At 40.0% G+C, this 17046-nt stretch overlaps 1 pseudogene; it reads left to right on the plus strand.

The window, feature by feature from the left end:
• Positions 1-17046, plus strand: part of LOC121030070 (forkhead box protein H1-like) — a 103050-nt pseudogene that overhangs the window by 1937 nt on the left and 84067 nt on the right.

The following is a 17046-nucleotide window of genomic DNA, read 5'->3' on the forward strand; positions in this document are numbered from 1 at the left end:
ACTCTTTAACCAAAACAAATCAGGTTCACTTGTAGCTTTCCCAAGAGTCTTTCTCTGAAAAAAAGAAAAAGAAGAAAGTTTAACACATCACTTTGATATGTGCTTTGCCAGCCAGTTCTCTGCACTTCCCATTTCCTTCCCATCCTCTTTGCTCGCGTTCTTACTGTTAGATTTCTTTTTAAAAATCCATTTCAATTTTCCTCTAATATTTGTGTATAATTTTTCCTCCTTTTAACTAAGCTCCTTTTGAAATGCCTCCCTTTGTGTGTCTGCAGGCAGGGGGGCAGGGTCTTTGCTCTCCTCTTTGGCCCAGTTTACGGGGGCTTGGGGCTTCACCGGGAGCTCTCAGGAGCATTGTGCAAATTGCACCAGGGCTTCCGTTGGAAGGAGCCACTCATCCCGGCGACCCCGTGCTGTGCCCGAGTGCATCAAGGCCATGTCAACCCCTTGATGCTGCCTCACGCTGTGATCTTCCTTTGCACTGTGTCATATGTCACGATGGGTTTTCCCACAATGCATTCTTTAGTTCAGTGTCAGGGAAAAAGAACAAATAATGTGCTCCTGTGGCAGCCAAACATGCTACCTGCAAGGTTGGGGAGCTGAACACATTTTCCTTCTCTGGAGTGAATTCCCTCAGCTGAAGCTGTCTCTCTTGCTTGCCATTATTCTCACTCTGCCCACCCCTCCCCTACTCTGACTTCAGCTGCTCTGCAAAGTGCTTTCTGCAGGTTAAAGCATTCGTTTGGCAGGAAAATTTGGAGTTGCAGACAATCTTTGTGAGTTCATCGATGGGTCTGTTTATGCTAAATATATTTACACAAGAAATACTGATCTAAGGTGTTCCATATTGTCTATATAGAGTTTCGTCATGAAACCGTGTGAAAATTTGCAGAGGGCAGAAGTTCCCCTAGAACAAGGCCACTGAGAAATCATCCCCAAACTCATGAAAATGTCTATTTTTTAATTGCCAGTTAATCATCACTTTACCTTTTTAAAAAAAATTATGATGGAGAATACCTCCTTTGCTGTGCAAAATAGCCAAATGCCAGACTGGCTGCCCTTAATCTGTCTTTCTGAGAAAGGAAAGAAGGCTTGCTTGCCCCTGATGATTGCATTTATTATCTGACTGCATACAGTCTCTTTTACGCACAGCACATGCTGTAGCATGTATGGTGTTTGGAGGTATTCATGCAAACTTTTTATACCCACTGGCCTTACACACAGAAGGAAGAGACAAACAACATGTTAAACCTTAGGGCATCTGAAAGGATCAATGAAAAAAAAAAAAAAAACCAGACTTCCCTCCTCTGTGGAGTGTCCACACCTTACAATAAAGTGTAAAAAATAAATAAATAAGATCATACCATATGACTCTCCGCACCCTGCTACACAGGGAGGGGATTTGTTAGACATGTAGGCTTTCAGACTCCTCCCCACACCTACCAATTCAGAATCTGCATTTTGACAAGATTTCCAGATGGTTCACTTACACATCAAAGATTGAGGAGCGCTGCGCTGCACGATGGTGTGGTAGGTGTTTCCGAAAAGATGCAGCCTGAGGAGTCAATTGCATGTAGAACTTTTGCCCTGAGAGCAAACCACCTTGTCTGGCATACGTACAAAGTATCCTCATAAACTACAAATGGTATTTCTCATATCAACAGAGGAAGAGAAAGCTAAATAAAAACACGTACTCGGTGCAAACATCCCTTTTCTATTTATGGAGAAATGCATATGAAGTATATATAATTTTATATATATTAATGCACATGAAAATGGCTTAGCAACAAAATAGAGACAGATCCTGGGTTGCTATAACACTAAATGGAGGATGGAGAACCCTGATGAAGGTTAAAACCAATTCAAATTTGCAGGTTGTGCTGACTATATTATTCTGAAGGAGTTTGTGGTATGATGGTCTACAGTGAATCATTTAGATACTTACAGTGTGCATAAATTGAAAACTGTTATTTTTTTCTTCTGTAATGAACTGCTGAGTATGTGTGAGCCCAGCTCTATAAAGCGCTCCCTCTCGCGCTCTCTCTCTCTCTTGCTCTCTCCCTCTCTTCCCCTTATCACTTTTGTCCCCCTTATCTTTCTTGATGTCAAACCATGATGGCTGATGCTATCATATGTCTCTTCGTTACACTGAAAGTATTCTTTAAACTCCTTGGTAGAATGCATCCCCCCTACAGCCCTGTTCCACCTCTGCCCTTATAAATACACTTAGATTGCCCATTCTACTCTCATTTGTAACAAGGTAAATTCTTACTTAGGCAGTGTTTATTATCAGGTTCATGTTTGCTTATTGATACTTTGGTTTTATCAAATGTTTCTCAGCGTGAAAATCTTATTTCACTAATGAGAAAGCTGAGTTCAAAGACTTCTTTAGAAGTGTTATACATAAACAACCACGAAAGAGTGTCCCCAACCATAGCAAGCCAGGCCTTGTATTCCTACTCTTTGAAATACCACTCATAACAAACGTTGGGGGATTTCTTCTGATTAGATTAATTTCTTATCATTTCACCTTACTCGGTTGCTTCTTTTTTTCCTCTCACTACCAAATACCCATTTTTTAAACTTTTTAAAAACACTAGACTTAATTTGGGGAGCAGTTTCAGGTTTACAGAAAAATTGAGCGAAGTACAGACTTACATATCACCTCAAACTCCTCCCACTTAGTTTTCCTTATTTATTAACATCTTGCGTTAGTGTGGCACTCTTGTTGCAATAGTGATATATAATTATTAACTAATTTACATAGTTGAGATCAGAGTTCGCTTTTATTTCTATGGGTCCAAATATCCATTTTTTCATTGCATCACTGCTGTGATCCTTTCTGGATTTTCTTCCCACCTAATTAAGAGAAATACATACTGGTACAAAAAAGAAGCCCATTTCAATGGATCACCACATTACCAGAGCTAAGTAGTAGCTATTTGTTTCTTCTCTTGAACATCTATTGCATTCAAAGGACCTTGAGGCAGCAAGTGACTCAGACATGTATCTGACATGGACTCCCTCTCTGGAACCTAGGCTCAATTAGGAGGGATAAAACATGGATAAAAGTACTAAGACAAGGATTGAAGAGAGCTCAGGAGAAAAATCATGGCAAGTTGAGTGGGTGGAGAAGAACAGGCTCTTGTAGGGAAGGCAGCATTTGAGAGCCAGGAAAGATCAATAGAATTTGAGGGTGTGCCAATCAGGTTTAGGGACTGGCTGAGAACAACTCTAGTGAAAAGACTGACGATGGAGAGATGTGGGTCTTGTAAGAAAGCCAGAAGGAGTTCAGACTGGTTGACTACAGACAGAATTAGTGAAGGGCAGGGATGGTCAACAAAGCTGAGAGTGGATTATCCATTTCTGTGGAGGATACTCCTAGAACATTTAGAGAAGTGTTTCTCAAAGTGAGGTAACAAGACACCCCAAGGCTGTTTCTAGAGCCAGGTTTCTCTTAGTATGCTACTTGGCTCATCAAAACAGAACCAGTCTCCTGAGGCTCTTATTTCCAGGCCTCACTTACACTCACCTATTCAGGATCTGGAGGGAGGAGGTGAATGTAGAGAGCAGGAATTCACATTTTGGACAAGAATTCCAGGGGCGCCTGGGTGGCTCAGTCGGTTAAGCGTCCGACTTCAGCTCAGGTCACGGTCTCGCGGTCCGTGAGTTCAAGCCCCACATCAGGCTCTGTGCTGACAGCTCAGAGCCTGAAGCCTGTTTCGGATTCTGTGTCTCCCTGTCTCTCTGACCCTCCCCTGTTCATGCTCTGTCTCTCTCTGTCTCAAAAATAAATAAATGTTAAAAAAAAAAATTGAACAAGAATTCCAGGTGATCCTTATACTATAGTGTGAGATAATTTTCCTAAGACAGTTGGGAAATGTGCCAGGGCACAATAGTACTTTATAATCCTTTTTTCATTGAATTCAAAACCACACACCTTTTTAAAAATAAACGCATGACCTCAAAAAATTTATCTATGAGGTAGACACACATTCACCCTCCTCTCTCATTAAAAATATTTGGATGGAAACATATGAGGAGCACTGTACCAAAAGCAGACAGAAGACCCAAATATGCTGCTAATATGTGGAAACGTATATAGATTCTTAGGCATAAACTCTGCTTTGTGTGTCTGTATAAATATCGTCTTTCTCTGCAATGATCAGCTTTGGCCTCCTCCACACCTCCCCTGGTTTGATGGCAGACCATAATAATGTCACTTGGCTATTCTTGAAAAACAGCTACTAAATGTTGATGATACTTACTGCAGCAATATTTATGTGAGAATCCTAAAATACTTGGGAAAATGTTTTGAGGGTGCAAAGGCTGGCATAGCCATAAATTCTGAGTAACGCTGCAGTTGGACAGGGACATAAAGTTCAATCGCCTCTGATTTTCTGGACGGTTTTGTTCACTGTTTTCTACACTCATACGACCCTTCTTAGTCTAACTGGATGTGGGGCTCTTCCTAGCAGGTTAACTGTCAAACTGAGGAACTGAAGAATATCATGATTTCCCAAGTCTCATTTGCTCCTGGGGTCATTCTTACCCACAATGAAGAAATCAATTCAATGGCCAGTCTCATTTATCTCAGATTCCTGAAGATTAAACTTCAGATGTTTCTGTACACACAGAAGTGAGAACAGAAGGAAAATCCAAGTCTTCAAAACCATGTGCCTTGAACATAATGGCTGCTGGTAACAAAAATAGAAACCCCTCCCTTTGAGAGAAATGTACTAAACAATGCAGATACAAAGACATATGCAATTTGTTACCAGAGAGAGGAGTTGTAGAGGCAAAAGCAGCCAGTGCTTGATTTAATGAACCAAATCACCAATTATCCACAAGGGTAAATGGCTATTCCCCATACTCAGTTCTCACCTCCCACACACTCTGCTTTGGAAATTATTCCTCTGAATGGACATGCAAAGCAGAAGATGCAAAGAGAACTTTCCTTTGTTCATTCTTCCTTCAAATATTTATAGGGGAGCCTGGGTGGCTCGCTTGGTTGAGCGTCTGACTTTGGCTCAGGCCATGATCTCCCAGTTTGTGAGTTCGAACCCCGCATTGGGCTCTGCGCTGACAGTGGGAGCCTTCTCAGGATTCTCTCTCTCTTTCTCTCACTCTACCTCACACACTCTCTCTCAAAGTAAATAAACTTTTTAAAAATGCCTTAAGGGGCGCCTGGGTGATCTGGGTTGGTTAAGCGTCCGACTTCGGCTCAGGTCATGATCTCGAGGTCTGTGAGTTCCAGCTCTGCGTCGGGCTCTGTGCTGACAGCTCAGCACATCTGAGGGGTCCTGGGCTACTGCCGTGTCATTAGCTATTTTGCCTCCACCCTTTATTCAACTGAAATGATTTTTTAATCATCTCTCATCTTACCTAAGCTGCTACCCTTTTAGAGTCTTTGATCAGAGAATCATACCTGCATTGTCTCTGAGGTTTAAGAAATTTACTTTCCCAAAGTCTAAATTTTATCTGACAATGTCTAGTTTTGCAGCCCTTTGCCCAAATCTCTACAATGGGCAGTAATTTTCCCTATAGTTTCATTAATTTTCACATTCTTGACTATTCTCCTTTCTTACTTCAGTGACAGGCCAAGATGGCTCCTTCTGAACCCATCCGTTTCAACACCCCCCCAGGTCCCTCCATACACAGACACACACAGACACACACACACACAGACACATGCACACGCACACACACACACACACACACACAAAATTTCTCAGGTTCTATGATATCTCTAGACTACCCCAAAACAAATTTTCTTGAGTGGGGCCAAATATTTGAGGTCATAGTCATGAAAAGAAAAGGTCACTCAGGCTCTCAGTAGTTATAACCTCACAAATAGAATCCAATTTTTGCAAGCCCAGTAAAGAATGCATCAGATTAGATGCTATGCTTTGCTGGAGTGAAACTTCCAACAGAGTTCCAAATATTTGATATCCCTTATGTCTGTCTTAGCTTAACCCTATCATTGTTGTTACCTGAATTGTAATAGTTTATTCCACAACATCCATCTTTTCAGGAAGGCTTAAGTTTAATAAGAATAATATCCATTTTTCCTTTGCAAAATAACATATATACACTCACATTATACATATATCCGCCCACAAACATATACGATTTTTGACAATGCAACTTTCCATTTTCAGAAATATTTCTGTTTACTGTAAGCAGATTAATGACAAAGACTATTCAAGAGCTCTTTTAGGCTTCTTTGCCTCTTTCCCTGGTCAATCCAAATTTAACACTTATATTTAATAGTAATTCCATGTGAGAGCAAGAAAACACCTCTCTACCCACCCTTGAGTGTAGAGCAGTAAAAGATAAAAACTTATGATAGTATTCTGGTCTTGAGAGAATCAGAATGCCTATTTATTTCTCTTTTGTGGAAGTGCACTTGAGAAGTAAAATGTAAAACCCTACCCCAGTGTGAGATTAAAAGCAGAGGGAGGTTTTCCTCATAACTACAAATGATCTACAAGGAGAGAACAAGTAATGATGAGTTTTTGAAAATGATAAGATCGTAGCAATCCGAAGCACTGCAAGAAATTGGCAAATTGTAAAACGACCAGAAGGAGCCACAGTGAAACTCTAATTTTGCCCGCTCTCCAGCCTCAGCAAACGGAGAAGATGCAGGCGGCAGGGATGATTTTCCTCTTTCCAGGGTGGCCGGACCTTCTAAACCATGAGATACAAGAGGTTAGCTGTGTGGTCTCTGTTGGAGAGAGTTAAAGGATCATGGTCGCAGAGCACAGGGCAGTTGAGATATCTGTAAACTCATTTCTGTCATTGCTTTAGGGACACAAAATCCTGTTGGCTTTATTGAATGTGGTAACTGTCAGCGTGTTATGAACATTAACAGGGTCTGCAGAAGTGACCTCCACCGTTGACTAGATAGTTCCCATTGGAACGAGGTTATGACTTGTATCAAGCAAAGTGATGCCTGTTCAAAGAACGGGAACGTCACACTCGGGTAAGATTCTGGAGGTGTCTGGAAGTTAATAACCATCTATTGGTAACTAACACCTTCACGTCTATAGACCAAAATTCTGTCCCGGCCTAAAATTCCTTTTTTTTTTTTTTTTAAATGAAACTAAGCACAAATAAAGCCCCAATGATGAAACTAGGAATGCTCAAATGTCATTTTGTAGATCCATTGAGACCCACCCACCCCCAAATTTTGGAAAGTACTTGGGATTTCTTGGTCACAGTCATGAAAGAAACGGACCATCAAAGGTTCTAAAAAATCACGACCTCCTTGTTTAGATCAGATTATCCTTTTACCAGTCAGCTGGTCGGGCATCTCATCCTTCCCGACACTGCCACCAGTGCTGTGTATTAGCCCCAAAGACCAACACCCCACGACTCCATATTGTATCTTCTTGGCTCCTTATGTAGTCTCTTGACTGTGTTCCCATAGTTGGTACCTCTGTTTCTCCTTCATACCCTGGCCCTGGCCCTAGCCTGGTCCCTAAAATTCCTCAGGACTGCCTCAGCTTCTTCCAGGTAAGCCTGCCACACCTGACTATGACAGCAATACACCACGCTTAGGAAAGACCTTTTCCCCTTATTCTCTGTAATCTAATAGCTATTTTTGTGAGGTCTTCATTGCAGTTTTTTTTCCAAATTTGAATAATGTTTACTATGCCCTCTATTTTTTTGTTCTTAGAGAAAGGATGTAAGCAATTAGCTCAACACCCTCAATATGGTAAAAAGTAAACTGAGTTTTATAGTAAACTTCATGTCTTAATTTGGTCATTTCTTCTTGGTAGCACGGTACTTTATTAAAGGTCTCTAACCTCTTCAATTCACAGATTCACTCATTCACTGATTCATTCATTCAACAAATATTTATCCTTTCCATTTTCTCAATTTTTGCATCATAAAACATCTTGCCTAAGAGAGTTTTGTTATGATTGGTGAATCACATAACTGATGCTTTTTATTCTTACAATTATTTCAATGCAAACATTTCCAGCCTGCTTTTATTTCCATTGATTTTCACACATATTTACCCTTTCTCATCTTAAATAATGGATTTTTCTTCTTTTCTATGCCTGTGTTTAAATATTTCCTTTATTTGTTATATGTGCCTTTTCTTTGCAAAATAATTATAGCTACAGTGTATAATTATGGTTTAATCGTTGCATCCATTCTGTTCAATGATCCCTTTACTAAGTGGAATTACATGTCGAGTTAACACCTTTATCAAGTGCTAGTTTTCAAAGAATAAGCTATGCAGTCTTGCTGAGTTTTTCCCAGCACTCGCCTTTTCCAGAACAAAGCATTCTTCCAGAGTGAATGGTTTACAAAAATCTGATAGCAATTCAGTCGGATAGAAAAAATGAAAACTCTATATTTTAGCTGTGTTGCAGGCAAGAAAGAATGATGAAACTGAATCTATCTTCAAATTATAGAAATTGACTGACTTTACAGATGCATTAAATGGTTCACCTTTTAAGATTTAACTTTTTAAGATGTATTCGAATTGAATTTTTGAGATGCCGACAACTCTTACTCTTCCAATGACCCCTGTTTTCTTTTTTAGATATTTTGCTCTGAAGAAATTTCATTGGAAAAAAATAAACTTAATATAATCTCTACTTTTCTTTTGCTTTTTATTTTATCACCTCAAATCAGTTTTAAAAAATAGAATGTAAACCAATCAATAAATAAAATATTATCTTTATTAGCAATATTTATTTTTAAGTTCTATATGCTGGATACTCTGCTAAATTCTTTACATAGATCAGCCTCTTTGATCTATATTCAAAATAAGGTTGTTCCTATTATTATCTTCATTTTACAGATAAGCTAACAGGTCTTTAAAAGGGTAAGTGACTTCCCAAAGTCACAGAAGTATTGTGATTATAACATCAATAAGGGACCTCATTCGAACCCACATGCTGATGAGGCCTGTGAACTTTTGGGTTATGTGAGTCAAATAGCACTTCCGAAGGTCATTGTGGGAAAATCAGAATCTATTGCATTAAAATCCCTAAGAAATCAGAACCTCACGCTATGTGCATACTTCAGTATCTACTCCAGTGGGTGCAACGTGCCAGGGAAGACTTTAGTGGAAGCACAACATGGACATCAGACTTTAAGTCACTCTTGGTCCCTATCTACAGTTCATTGACACCATCTAGCTACTGTATTATCATTTTTTTATTATAACACGAGGGTTTCCCAACGATTAGATTACGGGTAAGAAAGACCAACCACAGTTCGCAGGCTTCAGCCAACACCCTTTTAATTTGCTGTGTCACAAATGGACCAACAACTATCACATACAGTTGACCCTTGAACAATGGGGACTAGGGGCACCGACTCCCAGCCCATGCAGTCAAAAATTTGAGTATAACTTGGACTCGCCCAAAAATTACCTACTAAGCCTACTGCTGACCAGAAGACTTACTCATAGTGTAAATAGTCGATCATCACATATTTTATATAGGTATTATATACTATATCTTTACAATAAAGTAAGCTAGAAAAAAGAAAATGTTAAGAAAATCACTAGGAAGAGAAAATACATTTACAATATGCATTGTATTTATAGAAAAAAAATCTATACATAAGTGGATCCGTGCAGTTCAAACCCCTGTTGTTTAAGGGTTAACTGTGTGTGTGTGTGTGTGTGTGTGTGTTTAATATAGATCATATTGTGTGTGTGTATATATATATATATATAAAGGCAAGAATAATTTATTAGTTTGCATGTCTTTATTTTTTTTTTTCAACGTTTATTTATTTTTGGGACAGAGAGAGACAGAGCATGAACGGGGGAGGGGCAGAGAGAGAGGGAGACACAGAATCGGAAACAGGCTCCAGGCTCTGAGCCATCAGCCCAGAGCCTGACGCGGGGCTCGAACTCACGGACCGCGAGATCGTGACCTGGCTGAAGTCGGACGCTTAACCGACTGCGCCACCCAGGCGCCCCATAGTTTGCATGTCTTTAAAGAACATGAGATACTTATATGCTTTTATCATGAGATACGTGTTTGTGTGCCTTTTAGTGTAATCTCTTACATAATCTAAATGTGAAATATTTTTGAATAATTCTATACTTTGTTTAGGGAGTCACCATACATGTCACAGAAATTATCTCTGCTCAAAGAATTCAAAAGCAATAAACATCAAGTCTCAATAGGACTTAATTTAAGGATTTTGCAGTGTCTCAGGCTTATAATATAGATTAATAGCATCATTTCCACAATGAACCACAATTATGTCAATTAATGGAAATTTCCAGGTAACAAGATGCTGAGAATAGACATTTTATTACACACGCACACACACACATACACACACACATGTATATATATATATCAACACATCACGTTGATATATATATCAACACGTCAACACTCATAAATAAAATGAAGGGGGTAGTTTAAGCTCCATTTCTTCAGCAAACTCTCAGTAAAATAATTCACATTATTTGTAGTCTGGTTGCCCATAAAGCTTTCAACAGCTGAATAAATATCTGAGTTTTGCTCTGTCTTTGTTTCAATTTACTTACATACCTGTGAGCCCCTTTCCACCACCCCTAGGTAGACCACCCGGAGCCCAGTTCCTGGTGGTGCTAGTAAGAGTTGAGTGCTTAATTTCCTGCATGCTGCATATAAAAGCACCCTTATGTGTCAGGCTCCAAAGGCAAAACACAAAAAGGAGTAAACACTGGTTTTATATGGAATCCTTCATATACAAATTATCCCAAAGAGCTTTACAAACAATGAATTCGACACCGGGATGGTGTGAACAAATGTGGCAGCCATTGAGTGCTCACCTATAACTCACACAGAGGCCTCCTTGGAATGTCAAAAAGTATACAGTATATATTCCCCAGCATTCCCTCCCTAAGCAGGGTCTGCACACGAAGCTTGCTGTCAATCACAGAACTCTACTCACACTTAATGTAAAGAAAGGGAAAATTCCTCATTTATAGGATTGATACAATAACTTGCAGAAGAACTTACCCTGCGGGGAGGACTGCGTGCTCAAGTTCAGCCAATGTACTTGGTGCAAGTTACTAGCCCCACCGATTGCTCCTCGGTAGGGTTCCTATGTGACTCTTTACAACCACCTGATCCCTGTCCCCAGCCCCTCCCAACATACAAACACCCCTAAATATCAGTTTTGAACAACCAAAGAGTACGTAGGTTAATACTTAGCTCACACACAGCGTTTTCCCTGCCCTCGTTTTCGTGTTATTCATGTCATTTTATAAATTGTACACGTGTCTTCCTCACCAAGTGAATAGTAAGAAATCCTGTGTTGTTGCTTTTGTAGCCACCATTTTCCCCCACTACCCTCAACCAACAGCACCTACCCAAGTCCTACTGAGCTAATTGCTTCTAGGTAACAGGCTCTCAATAAGAGCTGATTAAATACAGCAAACATATTCCAGGACATAGGCATGGAAAGGAAGTTGCACTTTGTAACTTTAGTTCTAACAGAAACTGTATCTAGATCATTATAAGAATAAGTTTTCTTTCTTTCTTTCTTTCTTTCTTTCTTTCTTTCTTTCTTTTAATATTAGTGGAAATAAATGAACTTTTCCAACAACCCATTTACTAATATCCAGATACTCCTTATCAAAATCTCTGTTAAGTTCTTTCAGGTCCCATGGCAAGCTTGTTCTGATGGAATGTCATGAAAAGTAGAACTTTCAATCATTGGTTATTGCCCTGGGAGGCTCTTCCAAAGCAACCTTTAGTAGCAATAGTTGTACACTGTCCTCTTGGAACGATGGGCTAATAATGGCAGGATGCTTGATGTCCATATCTGCTTGAGAGTTGCCAGAAAAGAGAGCAGAAGGACAGTCTTCTCCCCTTGGCTTTTCACACATGGCTTTTGTGAGCTGGGGCTTTGGGTCACCTGACACCCAGGCTGACACATTTGCAGCATTTTCAAGGTTAGGAATCAGTAAGGATGCAGAGCAGCTGGATAAAATGAATGTCCAGCCCCTGCCGACCCTCCCCTCTGCACCTTGCTCTTCTCTGCAGGGGAGCCTCTCTGAGGGATCAGTTTGAGGTCACAGGGAACCTATAAGTGCAAGCATCTCTTCCCCTCTTCCAGCAGGCTTCATTTGGGGCACTGAACACACAGCTCACTCTACCCATCTGTCCCCTACTTACAGTTCTTCCACGGCTCTAGAAGTTCAGATTGTAATTTGTTTTCTCTTTTAACCACCCTGTGACCCTCCCCTGGGCCAGTTCCTCTACTTATTTACTTATTTATCTACTTATTTCCTTATTTATTTGTGTTCATGGTCAGAGACCCACAGCCATCGGGCAACTCATGCATGGGCCAAAATCATACCCCTTTCTCCTAACTAAAGGGAACATAGTTTGTCTTCTGAAAGAACTTTACGTCAGAGAGAACTCTTCAGATATTTAACTGCAGTATAGTCTCTGGTGCTACACTGTCCAGGTTCAAATACTGTCATATTCCTTCCAATTGTGTGACCTTGGGCAAGTCAACATTGACTGGGCCTCATCTTTAAGTACTTACCTCATAGGATTTTGATTTGGATTAACTGAGTGACTATAAGTAAAGCGTATTTGGAACACAGAAGCACTGTATCTATGTTGGTTGTTTCTGTTATCACCAGCACTGAGTCAGACTGTGCTTTCAACTGTAACAGGCCAACACTGAAATCTCAGTGGTTTAACAACACAGAAATTCATTTCTTACCTTCACAAAATCCAGTTGTGGGGATTCAACAGCACGGACACCACCCATCCTGGTTCTGTGCCATCCCCTGCTCCTCTGTGGGATCCTCTCTGGCCAGCAGATCAGGAAAGAGAGAGTAGCAGGGAGCAAGGAAAAAGGAAGGTTCTGAGGGCAGTGTTGAAGGGCCTGGCCTGGAAAGGACGTACCCTACTCCCTTGTACATCCCAGTAGCCAACACTCAAGTCACATGGCCACATCTAGCTGAAAGGGAGCTTTGGTCTAGTTGTGTGCCCAGGAAAAACAAACCTTCAGTGATCTTGTGTTAGTTTAGTCTCTCCCACAACTGCCTCATGACCCTCAAGGGAAATTGTTCCTGAACAAACCTCAGGGCTAATTTAAGACTGAAGTAATTTAGACGCTAATTAACTCACTTTGAGTTATCAACTGTTGATATTATCTCCTATCAACCATAAGCTGTCCTCCCTCTCATTTCCTTATCCTTATCAGCATGAAGCAATGAAGTTTTCCAGCTGGATGATTTCAGGGTTGGGGAGGAGGGAGGGAGAGAGAGAGCCTCAGATTTCCAGGTTGATTCTTTCTGTCCTAGGGAATTGTACAAAAATAGAAGTCACTAAACTGAGTCTGACCTGGCCCTCTGAGGCTGAGTTGTAGTTGCATGTAGTCCTGGGAAGTGCCCCCAGGACTCAACATGATTACTGTACCTCCCAGATCCCAGCCCTGCTCCTCACTGAGGATTCCTGCTGCACACTGTCTTCAACTCTACATTGTTCCATCAAGTGGAATTTAAGCAGCCTCGATTTTGCCAGGCCAAGAATAGAACCATCTCTCCGTGGACAAGGAACCCTTTATTGTGCCTCCCTCTGGGTCTGGATCTCCTGATCACCTAAGGACCTCTTTCCTATCTAGAGATAAAAGAAAAAAATCTCTACTTGTGGAAGGTGGCTGGTTTTATGCTCAAAAATCAAAAGATTCAGTTCTCATATTCCTCCTGCCCAAAGTCAGTTAGGACTTTGCGTTATAAGAATTTGTCTTCTCCAGATCTTAAACCTGGCCTTGGTCCAATGCCTGCTTTTGGTGGGATTTTTCTGCTGCCTAGAATCTTCTCAAAGCATTAGGGACCCAAAAGGCTTAGTGCCGGTATTATATGGATTATTGGCTTAGTCCACCCTTCTTGCAACTGCTTCCTTCAGGCAATATCATTTAAGAGTACAATTCTGAAGTCAGTCTGCATAGGTCCAAATGTTGTCTCTGTCAGTTACTACAAGTCTCTGTGACCTTTAGTCAACTGCTGGTCTTCATATGCCTGTTTCCTCTCTTACTTTGGGAGTAACAACACTATCTACCTTGTGGGTAGGGAAAGCATTAAATGAACTAGTACACACAGAGTGCATAGAATGGGGTTTGGGGCATAGTAAGTAGTTGCCATCATGATTATAAGCTACGTTACACCATTTGTTCACTATGTAATAGACATAGTGCCCCTAAAACAAAAATTACCAACCTTTGAGCTGTAAGTGGACATACTAAAAATACAGACCCTCAGAGATACTGGGCCAGGCCTGCAGTCACCTCTGCAATGAGCAGCCTCAATACTTTTCCCCAACGTAATATACAAATATTGTCATTCTATGTGCCACGATGTGACAAAGCAGAAAAGCACTCGTTCAAAATTTCCTACAGAGACCATGATCAAAAAAGCAGAAATAGTATTCCACTAAAGTTGAAACAGAGCAAGCAAGGATAGACTCACCCAATTTTCCACCACATTAAGACCATTAACTTCTGACCCAGGTTTCTGAGAAATCTTTCACAGGGCAGAGGATCATACTAGAAGACAGAACAGAAGATGCCAGAATTTCTTAAGCACTGACCTAAACATTTTCAACAGTGATTCCTGAACTGGGAATTATGGACAGTGTCCGACAAAGGGAGACTCACCGGGGGTACACTCCTCCACCCTCAGGATAACAGAATTCACCCCGCGCCTGGTTGGGATTCCCATGGGAACACTCACTGCAGCCTCTGCTAAGCTTGGAGAAGTTTGATTCTCCCAACCTTTGAGTCTGTGAGTGAACTGGCACCTACACGCTCACATCAAAAGTCACACCCTCCAAATCCCCAGCCCTGTCTGGTTGCCAAAGTTATTCATGGGGGAGTCAAACTCAGGCAGTGGCCCCCTAACCACCCACATGTCAATTTTTTTTTTTTAATATGTGCACAAATTGCATCCATTGCTGTGGGTTTGAAGACAGTAAGGTGAAGACTAGGTCTTGTGTAAAAAACAGAAGAACTGTACCAGACAGCAAGAGTCACTCCAGCACTGGTTCAAAGTCAAACTGACTTCTTTCAGGTCTCCTGAAATGAGCCCTCCCTCAAGTCAGCCTGCTGCAAAACAGGTAATTAATACAGTACTTACTGTCCCAGGCTCCCTGTATCCAAAAACATTTTTTGCTGAAAATGACAATCATAAAGCTTTGCTTTGCACAACACTTCACAATTTAAATGATGCTTTTGTGAGTTTTGATCATAGAAAAAAACCAAAAATCTCGGGAACTGCTTCCATTTTAAGACCTCTCCTAGTCTTTCCTTGTCACAGTGAGATTTCATTTGGGAGGGGGCGATGTTAAGAGTCTCGCTGGAATCCAAACACCAAAAAAAAAAATTAATATACTAGGATCTGAGATTTTTATTTTATAAATGATTACTATAATGATCACTATAATGATCACTATAATTACAGAAAGAGCTATCATTTCCTGAGCTCTTACTAACTGGCAAGAAAATGCCTCTCATAGTTCATAGTTTTGCTCTCTTCCTCACTAAGGTATAAACCAAGTATCCTTTAAAGGACAAGGGGGTTCACATTTTCTTGATCAAGCAGTTTGAAACTTCCTTGAAATGCCTTGTTAATCTCTGAGTCCCTGTTGACACATGGTAGGTATTGAAAAAGCTTTCAATAAATTAATTCTTTAAATGATTAGTATAATAATCTTCTCTGAACTCTTCAAAAATTGATGTCCCAATCAAATATGCATCAACATTCCCCACTAAGAGTCACTGAGATTTACAACCAAAGCAACATACCTTCAAATAAATTGGAGAGTTAGTCCATATCATTTCTTATCCATTATGTTAACTTTCAATATTACCAATACCTTATGTAGTTCATTAGTTCAAAGATTTTAAACATTATTCTTTTTTTTTTTTAACATTTATTTATTTTTGACACAGAGACAGAGACAGAGTGTGAGCAGGGGAAGGGCAGAGAGGGAGGGGAGACACAGAATCTGAAACAGGCTCCAGGCTCTGAGCTGTCAGCACAGAGCCCAACGTGGGCTGGAACTCAACAGACCACAAGATCATGACCTGAGCTGAATTTGGACACTCAACCAACTGAACCATCCAGGCACCCCTAGTTCAAAGATTTTAATACATATAAAGTATACATTTTAAAATTTGAGCTTTCCATCAACTTTTACACAGTATATGCTCATTGTGATGAATGATTTATTCAAAGCTGCTTTAGTTAATGCACGTGATCAGAAAAGTTTATCATCTAGGACTTTTATATTAGAATTTTTAATCAGTTTCACCTTAAAAATGTATCTAACACTTTTGTTTTCAACCTTTGTAGCTCCAGAGAAATGTGTTTAAAATAATCACTTTAATAACTTAATGGACTTGATATTTTATGTCTGAATGAAATTTAGTTACCAATTTCATACAAGTACACTTAATGCTAAATAATGCCGTGTTATCATGGGCAAATCAGAGAGATTTAATTTATCTACTTGAATCTCTCTCTTTTGGTGTTTCAATTCTGGTTTTTCTTTGACTTTTTATGTGACTTTTTACATTCTCATTTGCATAAAACCATTCTAACATTTAAAAACTTTACACGCTCCTGTTATTTGCCTAAATATCATGTTATCATCAGATAATGATTGAAGCCACAATTAATTTCACCAGTGTTTGCAATGGAGTAGTTACCATCATTTGCAGACTTTTATAATTTCAATAAAAACATTAATATAACCATTTTTATAGGTCAAAACAATCAAACATTAGGATTTCTTATGGCTCCATCTAATACAAACACACATTCTAGCCTTAAATTGAGGTAGCTTATTTGTTTAAACTCTGGGAGGCTGCAAGAATATGAAGAGGGAAATTAGTCAAACCTAGTCTTGAATCTCAGTCTTGCATACATACTAGTCCTGTGACCTTGTAAAACTTCTTCACTTCTCTGAGCCCTTAATTTCCTCACCTATCAAATAGTAATTACTACCTGGAAGGTTATCATGAGAATTACATTAAAAAACACATATAAAG

The sequence above is a fragment of the Herpailurus yagouaroundi genome, unplaced genomic scaffold (genome assembly GCF_014898765.1).
Source record: "Herpailurus yagouaroundi ecotype Mexico unplaced genomic scaffold, PumYag 139, whole genome shotgun sequence".
Taxonomy (NCBI): Eukaryota; Metazoa; Chordata; class Mammalia; order Carnivora; family Felidae; genus Herpailurus; species Herpailurus yagouaroundi.